Source organism: Xenopus laevis, chromosome 4L (assembly GCF_017654675.1).
Source record: "Xenopus laevis strain J_2021 chromosome 4L, Xenopus_laevis_v10.1, whole genome shotgun sequence".
NCBI lineage: Eukaryota > Metazoa > Chordata > Amphibia > Anura > Pipidae > Xenopus > Xenopus laevis.
This window is the reverse complement of record NC_054377.1, coordinates 137,517,218-137,530,082: the sequence shown is the minus strand read 5'-3', so window position 1 is coordinate 137,530,082 and position 12,865 is coordinate 137,517,218.

The window sequence follows — 12,865 nt, the reverse complement described above, 5'->3', positions numbered from 1 at the left end:
GGGAGAACGGAATGCATTGCTAAACACAAGGGCACACACACACAAATCTCCATTCTGTACTCAATGTCCTTTCCGGCTCCAGAAGGGAATGGACAGAATAAGCTCCTCAGGCAAACGCTGTTATTTTTTCCTGCGCTCACAAACTCACGTGAACTTTAATAGTTCTGTGGCTGACTGCCCGTATGTCACAAGAAGCCAAAAAAGGCAGGCCGGGCCGTGGTGACAAAAAGAAACCACTCTGAGTAGGAGCATTGACACACATTAGCTTCCAGCTGCTGCAGAACCTCTTGTGTAAGGTTATCTGGCTGCACAGAACCTCATGGTGACAGCATTGCCTTCTAAGATGTTCTGTAGCAGCTGACCCTGTGGTTTAATTGGATCCTTTGGCTATCACTTTAAATAAAACAGATTAGACATTTAAAATAATTATTATCATTATTAAAGCATATTCAGAAATCTGCAAATAGGTGCAGGCATTTCAAATACAAAATTACACACAAAAGCAACTAAAAACTGATACAAGAGAGGCCTCTACAATGAACGCCGTGAATTTGTACAACTGCGCCCATTTTTGCACAACTGCATTCCCTGCAGTTATAAATTGACTTTTTTCAATTGCATTTCTCTAAAACTTGTATTTGAGAAACTAATTGTCTCCCCTTATTGTGTTTCCCAGCAGCTTAATCAGCTTGCTCTCTCTGTCTCTCTCTCTCTTTAAACTGATACAATATGATAAATTAGTTATTTTATGAAAATGGTACTGAGATAAAACATAGAAGGCAACTGAAGAGCCATCATCTGTGATGGTGAACTTCCCCTATAAATAACATTTCATTCCAGAACATGTGGAATTCTCTCCCTGAATCAGTGGTACAGGCTGATACATTAGATAGCCTTAAAGGGATCCTGTCATCGGAAAACATGTTTTTTTCAAAACACATCAGTTAATAGTGCTACTCCAGCAGAATTCTGCACTGAAATCCATTTCTCAAAAGAGCAAACAGATTTTTTTATATTCAATTTTGAAATCTGACATGGGGCTAGACATTTTGTCAATTTCCCAGCTGCCCCTGGTCATGTGACTTGTGCCTGCATTTTAGGAGAGAAATGCTTTCTGGCAGGCTGCTGTTTTTCCTTCTCAATGTAACTGGATGTGTCTCAGTGGGACATGGATTTTTACTATTGAGTGTTGTTCTTAGATCTACCAGGCAGCTGTTATCTTGTCACACACCCCTCTCTACTTTTAATTAAATTCTATATACCCATACCTATACTAACAATAGAGCTTAATATCACAATAGCCTTTGATTATGTCTGTCCAAAAAATCATCCAAGTCATTCTTAAAGGCATTAACTGATTAATTTTGAAAAAAAAATGTTTTTCTCATGACAGTATCCCTTTAAGAAGGGGTTGGATGGCTTTTTAGCAAGCAAAGGAATACAGGGTGATGGGAGATAGCTCATAGTACAAGTTGATCCAGGGACTGGTCCAATTGCCATTTTAGAGTCAGGAAGGAATTTTTTCCCCTTTGAGGCAAATTGGAGAGGCTTCAGATGGGTTGTTTTGCCTTTCTCTGGATCAACTGGCAGTTGGACAGGTTAAAATAGAGTTAAAAGGTTGAACCTGATGGACGTGTGTCTTCTTTCAACCTAACTTACTATGTTCCCTTCTTCGAGCTGAAACTACAGCTAGGCTGTGAGCAATGTTCAAGCAGGGAATATCTTTGCCTTGTGTTTTCCCCTCCGTATGGGAATGCAGGGAGTATCCTATCTTACTACACTCTCACCCAGAACCACACAGATGCTGCCAGTCTTTGCCGTCAGTTTCAAGCTGGAATGCAAGGGGGGATTTTGGTGCCAGCAGTCTGCTGTGAAGACTTGTGCTTGCCGGGAAAGGGAATTGCCTGGTCAAACTGCCAGCCAGGAGGAGGCCACTCACACCCACCTCCAGTAAAAGAATAAGGCTCCTATATAAAGTAATGGGCTGGCAGGGTAGGGTTACTAAACACACCTAGAATGGCTATGAAATCTGTACAGCCCTCACTTAGGCATATTTAATGTCCCTTATTAGGCTAATGTCACATGGGGCTGAAAGTCAGACCTGAAAAATGCAGGCTTATTCGGTGGCATATCTAGATACTGGGCCCCACAGCAAATTTATTTTAGGGCCCCCAAAATATCAAGAGGTTGTCAAGTTTTATAAATATATATTGAAATTGCTCTTTAAGTAGGGCCTCGTAGGGCCCCCCTATACCTCCTGGGCCCCCCTGCAGCCACAGGGTCTGCTTCCTCTATAGTAACGCCACTGGGCTTATTCCAGTGTAGGAGCTAATTCTCAGCCTGTGTTTTTCAGCAGTCCGAGTTTTTAGTCCCATGTGACATTAGACTTAGAAAGGTTCACCTGCCCCAGTAATTAGCAGGAGTCCCTCCCAGTAGAAAGCCCAAGGGATGAATAGGAAATCCATGCTGTGAGCCATCAAATGGCAGTATCCCAGGCACTGTGTACTTTGCATGTGCTGATCTTTATATAAGAGGCAGGGCAAGATCCACAGTAGTAAGAAATGCAAAAAATGTTCACTGGAATTGAAGGGGTATTAAATTAACTTTTAGTATGATGTAGAGCAGTGATCCCCAACCAGTGGCTCATGAGTAACATGTTGCTCTCCAATACCTTAGTTGGTGCTCCCAGTGGCCTCAAAGCAGGAGCTTATTTTTGAATTCCAAGCCTGGAGGCAAATTTTGGTTGTATAAAAACCATGTGTACTGCCAAACAGAGCTTCAATGTAGGTTGACGATCCACATTTGGCACCCCAAGAACATTTTTCATGCTTGTGTTGCTCCCCAACTCCTTTTACTTCTGAATGTTGCTCACGGGTTCAAAAGGTTGGTGACCCCTGATGTAGGGAATGATATTTTATTCTTAGGTGGGTCAGTGACCCCCATTTGAAAGCAGGAAAGAGTCAGAAGAAAAAGGCAAGTAATTCAAAAACCATACAAAATAAAATATGAAAGCCAATTGAAAGGTTGCTTAGAATTAGCTATTCTATAACTAAAAGATAATGTAAAGGCAAACCACTCCTTTAAAGACGGGACACTCCACTGAAATTCCACTATACCCAAGGGAAGCAAGAATATATTGTTGTTTTACACAGGAGAAATGGAACATACATGAGTAAATATGGAAGTGACAGAGTTGGCCATACTGGGGAAGATCTGCTCATGCGGCAAGGTTATCAAACCATGGCATCTTCAAGCATTTGCAAGAATATTCAGGTCTGCCCATCTAGAAATAAAGCCCCCAAGATATGTCTAAAATGTAACTCCTGGCATTAGTATTTCAGCTACTGGAGAGCCTTATGTTGCGACTCCATAAGCACTTTATTATATTAAAGTACATTTTGCTTTTGCTTGAAAGAACAGGACATAACAATTAAAACATAGTGGGCAAGTTCTTCAATGACTTTCATCTTGGTATCTAAGGTAATGTTCCAAACCTGTAATGTACCCAGCTGTGTCTTATAAAAATGTAATAATGCATGGGTTCTAAATAATAATACATATATATAACACAGCATATGCTGCTTTTCTGCAGGGAGGGAAGACACTTTCCATCGCCATATTGTTTCCAGCTAACAAGCGCAAAAGGGAAACTCAAGGCTGAAAATAAAAGAATATCAAAGTAGAAGGTTTAATAGGAATATACAGTACTCTGTTTGTTTTAGCGCCTGGAAGAAAATGTTCCCATGTTATTACAGAGTAGACTAAATGCCAGTAAATAGAGGCTGTGGGCCAATGCTCCCTTTCAGCCAGGAATACCCAAACTGCAGGAATGGCCCTCATTGGGAGACTGAAGCACAAGATAGGGGGATCCAATCCTGAAGACATCATTTATTAGGCTCATATTGAACACAGCAGTTACAGGTTTTGGATCCTTTATGCGAAAAACCCTTTATCTGGGAAGCTCAGAATTACGGAAAGGCTGTCTCCCATAGACTCCATTTTATACAAATAATCCAAATGTTTAAATATTAATTCCTTTTTCTCTGTAATAAAGAAACAGTACATTGGTTTTGATCCAAACTCAGATTGAATTGATCCTTATTAGAAGCAAAACCAGCCTATTGGGTTTATGTCATGTTTACATGATTTTCTAGTAAACCTAAGGTCCAAATTTTTGAAAGAGCCATTATCCAGAAATCCCCAGGTCCTGAGTATTCTGCATAACAGATCCCATACCTTTAGAAACGAATTTGACCCCATTACGTCCTCCCTAAAGGAGAAAAGTTAGAAAGCTGCAAACGCTCACTACTTTGGTGCCCCAAGTTCAGCATAAACTTATAAGCCATATCCAGATGTCTACCCAGAGCCGTTATTACCTATACAGGTTATTTTTGTCTATACAAGCTGTGTTCAACCATAACAGAAACTCATGTGAGGTTACAGCCTAATTCTGCAGAACAGCGTTCAGTTATGACTCTTATTTAAAACAAGTCAGCGTTTCAGTTCTTCCGAAAGTGTTTTCTCATGGTGACACCTGCTCCTAAGAACAAAGAGCACAAAAGAATGCAAAATACAAGATATCAGAAGGGGCTCCTGGAACAGCTGGCCAGGCTCTACATCTACAGAAAATAACAAAGCAATGCCCTCAAAGCCTCTTCCAGAGTCTTCCTCGGGGTGGGGACATTTTTGTTGTTGTTGTTGTTATTTCAACACCATGAGAAGAGCCTTAGAATGGATCAAAAGGATGAACAGATGGTCAGTTGCACAGGAGTGAAGCGCTGGAAGGACTGCCATGGACTGAAGTGTGTGAGGTTAGGGCAGTTACACAATGCCGGATGTGGTCCCACCTAAATCATTATCTTTTTAAGGCAGCTGTCATTCAAAATGTATGCTGTACATATATCTATATATATAACTGTGGAAGAGAGGGGAACCCCCACATGATTTAGGTGCCAAGTGTTTGGTGGTAGATTTATATGTAAAAAAAAGCATTTTTTACATATAAAGCTGCTGTCCTTGGCAAGTGCCTAATGGGAACTGCCCCTCCATTGACTCGTATGGTAATCACCTAGTGCTACAGTTGCAGGTCTGGTGATTATTATTCAGAAACACTCACTATGGTTTTTCTAAACAACAATCACTAGACTCGCCAGGCAATTACCATATACGTCAATAGAGACCACCCCACTGTCCCACTGCCTATACCCTGGCTTGAAGTACATTTAAGGACTAATTTACAAATCAAAAACCAACAAATGCACATATACTGAAATCACTAGTTGCTAATTTGCTCTTGGGTCCCTTTTGTGTACAAGCTACATTTACAATTCCCTGGCCATAGGGTATGGTTTTTGGGACTTTTTGCTAATGTTGCTGGCCATACAAAGCAGCTCATTGTGCAGTGTATGGGACCCTCCGACCAGGCTTTCCTGATCCAATTTTTGGCCAGATGTCGATCAACCAGGGTTAAAAATTGCTGTCGGTTGGTGCGATAGTCAATCCGACTGCCTTTATTTTCAGTGTTGTAATCTGAATGACTGGATTAGCCCGATATCTCCCACTTTAAAGGGATACTGTCATGGGAAAAAAAAAATTTCCATAATGAATCAGTCAATAGTGCTGATCCAGCAGAATTCTGCACTGATATCCATTTCTCAAAAGAGCAAACAGATTTTTTTATATTCAATTTTGAAATCTGACATGGGGCTAGACATATTGTCAATTTCCCAGCTGCCCCAAATCATGTGACTTGTGCTCTGATAAACTTCAATCACTCTTTACTGGTGTACTGCAAGTTGGAGTGATATCACCCCCTCCCTTCCCCCCCCCCAGCAGCCAAACAAAAGAACAATGGGAAGGTAACCAGATAGCAGCTCCCTAACACAAGATAACAGCTGCCTGGTAGATCTAAGACCAACACTCAATAGTAAAAACCCATGTCCCACTGAGACACATTCTACATTGAGAAGGAAAAACAGCAGCCTGCCAGAAAGCATTTCTCTCCTAAAGTACAGGTACAAGTCACATGACCAGGGGCAGCTGGGAAATTGACAATATGTCTAGCCCCATCTCAGTTATCAAAATTGAATATAAAAAAATCTGTTTGCTCTTTTGAGAAAAATGGATTTCTGTGCAGAATTCTGCTGGAGCAGCACTATTAACTGATTCATTTTGGAAAAAAATTTTTTTCCCATAACAGTATCCCTTTAAGGTGGGCATATCGGGAAGTAAATCTCTGCTTGTATGACCACCTTTACATACAGTAAAAAGAATTTCCCAGCTTTGTGTAGTGACAGGGTAGCACCTCTGAAATGGAACCTAACAAAAGTGATTTCTTCATTGGCTAAGATACTAATAAATAAAGTTTCTCCAATCACCTCAGCTACTCATAGTGCCATGTTTTGTTGCTTGGTTAGACCTTAGGCCTCATTTACAATGCCCCATGCAGAATGCAAGGTGCAAAAAAGGCAACAATCAGAAATTTCTTACACTTTGGCCACTGTGTGGGGCACATTGTGCAAATAGGCACAGGCCTTGGCACTCAATGTAGGAACACAGAGACCTGCAGACTGCTCCTTGAATAAAGTTCTTCCTGCATTAGTCGAGCAGCAAGATGCACGTAGGCATTTTCCCTCCCGCCCTCTTCTAGCCCCATACCTCGACTGTTATTCAGCCCAGGACCGCCATCAGAAATCACAGGGCCCCATACAACAAAATTTCCTCTGCCCCCTGGGCTGCGCCCACCGCAAGCACCACCTACAGGTCTGCCCTCCCCACCCCACAGGTCTGCCCCCCACCACACAGTAAAAAAACAAAAAAAATATTGGTGGCTATGGTTCCCACATGTTATTAAAAAATAAAAAGATATTGGTGGTCAGGGCCCCCCATAAAAAAACATTTGTGGCCAGGGCCCCCCCATTAAAAAATATTGGTGGCTCGGACACCACATGAGAAAAAAAAATTGGTGGCCAGGCCCCCCCCCCACATTATAAGAAAATTGGTGGCCAGGGCCCCTTAAACGTCCATGCCTTCCTGAAGTCAGCAACTCTCAGAAAGAGGGGGGCCTGGCTAATCAAGTTAGTGTGGCATGGCCGGGGCCCCCTTACCCTCGGGACCCCCACAACTCTCCCCCCTGTCCACCCCTGATGGCTGCCCTGATTCAGCCCCTCAAGGTACGGAGTGGCAGAAGGCTCAGCGCCCATCAGCAAGCTGTATGCAAGGAGAGCCTTTTTGTTCCAGTGCTTGGTGCAAAGAGCAGCATACCCCTGGGTGCAAGTGCACCCTCGATTAGCACTAAGGTGAGTACTCTTGCATGCCTTAGTGCTTTTGCGCCCACGGGTCTGGTAAATGACTCCTCTTAATTAAGTGATTGTCAGACTTTTTAAGTTCAAGCTCCCCTGGGAGTTTCAACCTTTGGTTAAAACCTAATAACAAATAGATATGGGAAAATATCCATGTATCAATCATTCAACCACAGTTCCAAGAATATCTAGGATAGCAAATAGGCATTCGATGGAATTCCCACCGTAACTGACCTTCACATTGGCTTTTAGGTGTATCTAGGAGATCATACAAATCTCCTCCAATCTAACCTTAAGGGCACAGACACACATGCGGACAGCGAGGTACGCAACACTATTTTTTTTTAAAAAGTTGCCGCTTAGTGGTTTAAGCTTAGGCAATTATAACTTTATCTAGCGTATTTACGCGGCGGTCAGCTTTTTTAAAAACGCAGCGAATCTCACGCATGTGCGTCCATGCCCTAAGGGTGATGGCTGACAGCGAGATTTGTCGCCCTCAATTAAAATGCAGGACTGCTGGAAACAAATGCTTCTCCACCAGCAACAATTGAAATCACCGCTGGTAAAACCTACGCATTACTTTGTTCTTCCGAAGTTGCCCCAAGTTGTCTCACGATGAAACATCAGGGGACTTTGCGACTTTTGGTTTTAAAGCATTTCGCCGCTGCACTACTCCTTCTGGGGGCTTACAGTTTGGGAACTAATGCCTTTTGTATCTAGATGGGACCTTATTAACCCACTAAAAGAAAAGTTCATCTTGTAACAACCTTATGTTTACAACTCCTATATATAGTTTCACTTCAAAACATGAGCATTTCATAGTGGATGGTCACAAGACACTGCACCAGACTGTAGCCCTGGGTTTCACAAAACAAACAGTAGCCTGAAAATAATTAGTTTGTTAGCAATTACCGCCCATGATGAGGACATAATGCCACCCAGAAATTCTTGCCATAACACCTCTCTGATCCTGGACCCTAAGCAATTTACAAAGCTATGGCAGTTTACATGTCTTAACTACTCTGACCTCTTTAATCTCTCCTGCTCCTTCTGATTCCAATCTAGCCAGTGAAGCCCAGTGAAGACATAAAACATAGGAAACAATCACTATGGTCCAGGTCAGAAGGTCAGGAAGATCACAAGCAGCCCCCAATAGTGAATACACTTCTGTTTGGAGAGGGCATGTCAACTCAACTCATGGTCTTTAGAGAAATTTCTTTTTGGGAGGCAGCCACCAACATTTCACATCATCTGCTCACATTGAGTCCTTCACTTGTTCTTCACTAGTTGTAACAATGGAATTTTCAACACAGTCAACACTAATGACAGATTTCCAAGAGAGACGGCTGTTGAAAGTTGTTGAAATTTTCAGTTAAGGAATCCCATTCATTCCACCCCTCCTCCCATTCATGAGAGCAGATCAAAGAGGCATCATTTATTTATATGGTTTGCAGAGACAGAAGGTATTTACACACTCACAGACTGTTAAATACCTGCTTTCCCACAAGTTGTTTAATACTGAACATAGGAAAAGTGAGAGACAGTGGAAATGTCACCTTTATGCCTCTAGGGCCCTATGCCAACTCAACCAAAGGCTGGAGGCAGACAGAAGACATTCTCGTGGCATTTGTTTCACAAGCAAGTCTGCAACAATTCTCCACAGAGTCTCCCTATGGCGGTAGCCAGGAGAAGAGTGCCAAATGAGACAATCGCTGGGGAACAATATAATCTTACATGGCCCCAGCTGCTGGAATTAGTCATCTGCTCCTTGCAGACATATAAAAGGGCAACACCAAGCGAATTAACGCTAGCGTTAGGCGCTTCGTCCTTTAGTGAATTTGCCCCTAGGTGTATTGTTTGTGTCTTGATGGAAGCCTCTTTTCACTGATGAAGGTTCATCCACCAGTAGGTCCAATAAAACAGATGAAGATGCTGTTAATGGGAAGTGACTGTGTTGATGAAAAACCCTAGAGTTTTATAGCTGATTGTTATAAGCTCTATGTCTCAGTCAATGCCATGGCAGATCTACCTTTTACCATCCTGGGGCTCATTTATTCAGATAACTTGCCACCTATTTGGCCTAAAAGAAATATAACACACTTCAAATACCCTAGGGATGTTTTATGGTGGTGTTGTTCAGTTTTATCCTTTGTCCCATGACCCCTAGAATCAATGGGTCACTGCAGGTTAGTTTCCAAATAACGGGACAAGAGTAATTTTTTAATTACCAACATGATGTTGAGAGGTTTAAGTAAGTCTCAGCAAATAAAAACAGTGACCCCCAAGCAGGAATGCGGCTGTAATTCAATAACAAAACAAAGAAAAGCAAAGTTTACAGAGTCTGAGATATCAGTCAGGCTGAGGGCATCACGGGGTGACACGTGAGAAAACCCAGGTAATGGTCCATACATACTAGTCTGTGCTTGGTGTAATATGGAATTGTGAGATAATGTAAATAAAGGCAAACCATGAAATTCCCAGCATTCTGTAGTTTCCCATTTACTATGGAATGCTATTCAGATTCTATATAGATGTATATACAAATATTTCAAACAATGTGGTTTATTCAGGTGACTAATCTCCCGAAAAGCCTTCCCGCTGGCTAGAGTCTAAATCAACGGTGGGATGGTGCTTGGAGCGATTCGTTTTCCGAAGTTGCCTCCCGACTTCGTAAAAAGAAGCATTCCACATGCCGTCCCGCTGGTGATTTAGATTCTAGCCAGTGGGAAGGATTTTCGGGGGGATTAATCGCCTGAAGAAGAGGCGATTAGTCGCGGGCGACTAAATCTCCCCGAATCGCAACTGTCTCTGCCCTAAGGTATAAAGATCCAAAATACGGAAAGATCCGTTATCCAGAAAACCCCAGGTTCTTAGAAACATGATAATGACTTGCTTTTAAAAATAAAGTCAAGGACATACCTGGGGGGGAAGAATTAACTAAGACTGAGATAAAGTAACAAGCGCAATATGGAGAAACTTGGACAAGGGACTCATTGCCTCTTGAGATTTGCTTTTGTTGTTGCCATACTATTTGCATCTGGATTGCTCTCCAGACAATTACACGCTAATCTCTTCCAGCTCCACTAAACCTGTCACATACAATTAGTTTTTATGGCCAGATACAGCCGCTCCTAGCATACCAACAGGTAGGTGAGGAGATAAAAGGAGGTTCTACTTAGAGAATGTGACCCTCGCACATCACTGGCAAGTACAGTTATATAATGTGGACACAAACACGCCAGAGGGGAACCTCGTATTTTAATGCGGCATACTTTGTAAATGCTAATTTTTATAAACTGGGATTAGTATAGAGGAGCATTTGAGACATTTTGTGTGTAGGGACAATACATGGACACACATCCCCCTCCCCCCAAAAAAAAACCCCAATGACAATCATTGCTCACAGACATTTTGGCTCAGATGTTCAAAGCTTAACATTAACTTATTGGATGTGATCCTGATGTGGGTCATTTGCATTTTAGTTTGTCTGTCACACTGAAATTGCTCAAAACTCTCATTTCTGGTGATACGATTACTGCAATTCTACTAGGCAATAAGTCATTATAAAAATAAAAAAAAAATAACAGGGACAATCCAGGGGCAGATGCTGTTAACAGCTCCGTCAATGACGGGCTAAATTTAAGGTTTAAGGCTCAATCCACCACCTCCCCGGGGGGTTTAGATTATATTAAAGGTGGTTCACATTTAACTTTAAGAACTTTTTAGAATTCTAAGTAACATTTCAATTGGCCTTTATTTTTTAATGTTTTATAGCTATTGAATTATTTCCCTTCTTCTTCTAACTCTTTCCAGCTTTCAAATGAGGGTCACTGACCCCATCTTAAAACAAATGCTCAGTATTAGTGATGTGTGGGCGGGCTGATATCCGCGGGTCGGGTGGGTTCGGGCCGACCTCACGCACTCCTTGCTGAGTTGAGTGCGGGTGCAGGTTGAGCTCTTCTGACTGCTCTCCCCGCTGGCGACCTTCCAAATGCCGGCTTAATACTTCCGCGTTGAGCTTTTATAGACGCGCTCCTCTCGCCTTCCGCTTTTAGAACCTCATCGGTGGGGCGGGTGGAGCGGGTCTATAAAAAGAACCCAGAAGTCAGGTGGTGGGAGAGCGGGTGCGGGTCAGTAAAAGCCCGACCCGCACATCGCTTCTCTGTAAGGCTACACATGTATTGTTATTTGTACTTTTCATTACTCATCTTTATATTTAGGCCTCTCGTAATCATATTCCAGTGTCTTGTTGAAATTAATGCATGGTTGCTAGGGTAATTTAGACCCTAGCAACTAGACTGTTGAAATTGCAATCTGGAGAGCTGCTGAATAAAAGCTAGATAACTCAGAAACCACAAATAATACAAATTGAAATCCAACTGCAAATTGTTTGAGAATATCACTCTCTACACCGTACTAAAAGTTAATTTAAAAGGGAAACTCCCTTTAATTTAGAGTTGTGCTACCTCGTTCTGTATGAGAAAATTGTAAAATTGTACACTAGGCCCTCTAAGAACTATGTCTCGAGTATAGACTGTAGGGTGATCCATCATTATTTAGGGGAAATAAAGGGTATTTATGAATTCTAGGCTCTAAAATGGGCACAGACTTAAAATGCCATATACAAATGCACGCGCCTATTCTAGTGCCCTGGGGCAGTTTGTTGGTTGTACCTACTTTGGTGCAGGAGATATAAGGAAGTGGTTTACCCAACAACTGCCTTGAATGGGTGCTAAATTCAGACATTGTTATTCCACCATAGAACCTGACATAGAGGGCCCACTCAAATAACAATTAAATGTAGTGCAATATATAATTGGTGTTATATATGGTGAAAATAAGAAACAGCTGATGGACTGTCTCTGGCTGGAAGAGCCTCTAGTACTCTGTAGCCATAGCAGCCTGTCCTTGAGTACAGAGCTCTCTTCCAGTGTAGGTCCTCAAGTGTGCAATTCAGCTGGTAGCACAGTGAGTACCTACAGGTACAACTGCTTGGTATTACTACTTGGTCAAGGCTGATGTAAGGTATTGGGTTCCCTTATGCCACATGCACTTTTGTAGGTGCAACAGGCAAATGAACACACAGTGCTTGTATAGCTGAACACATTAGACACAAACACATTGTGTAATGCATCTATATCTTATCGGACGGGGGTCCCCAATTTTTTTTTACCAGTGAGCCACATTTAGATGTTAAGAGTTGGGGAGCAACGCAAGCAGAAAAAATCTCCTGGGTGGCACAAAATAAATGTTTGTCGCCAAGCAACTTTGAAGCAATTCTTATGCCATCCCGCTGGCGATTCACATTCTGGCAAGGCATTTTGAGGAGATTAGTCGCCAGAAGTAGTGAAGAAATCTCCCCGTCTGCCACCACCCTAAATGTGGCCATACATGGGTGAATAAAAGCTGCCGACTGCCCAAGTCAGCAGCTTATTGGCCCGTGTATGGGGCCCTCTGATGGGCTTCCCCGATCGATATCTGCCCAAAAGTCGGGGAGATGTCAATCATTCAGGGCTAAAAATCCCATGATGCGATCCAACCACCCGTACTTCTTGCATCATGAT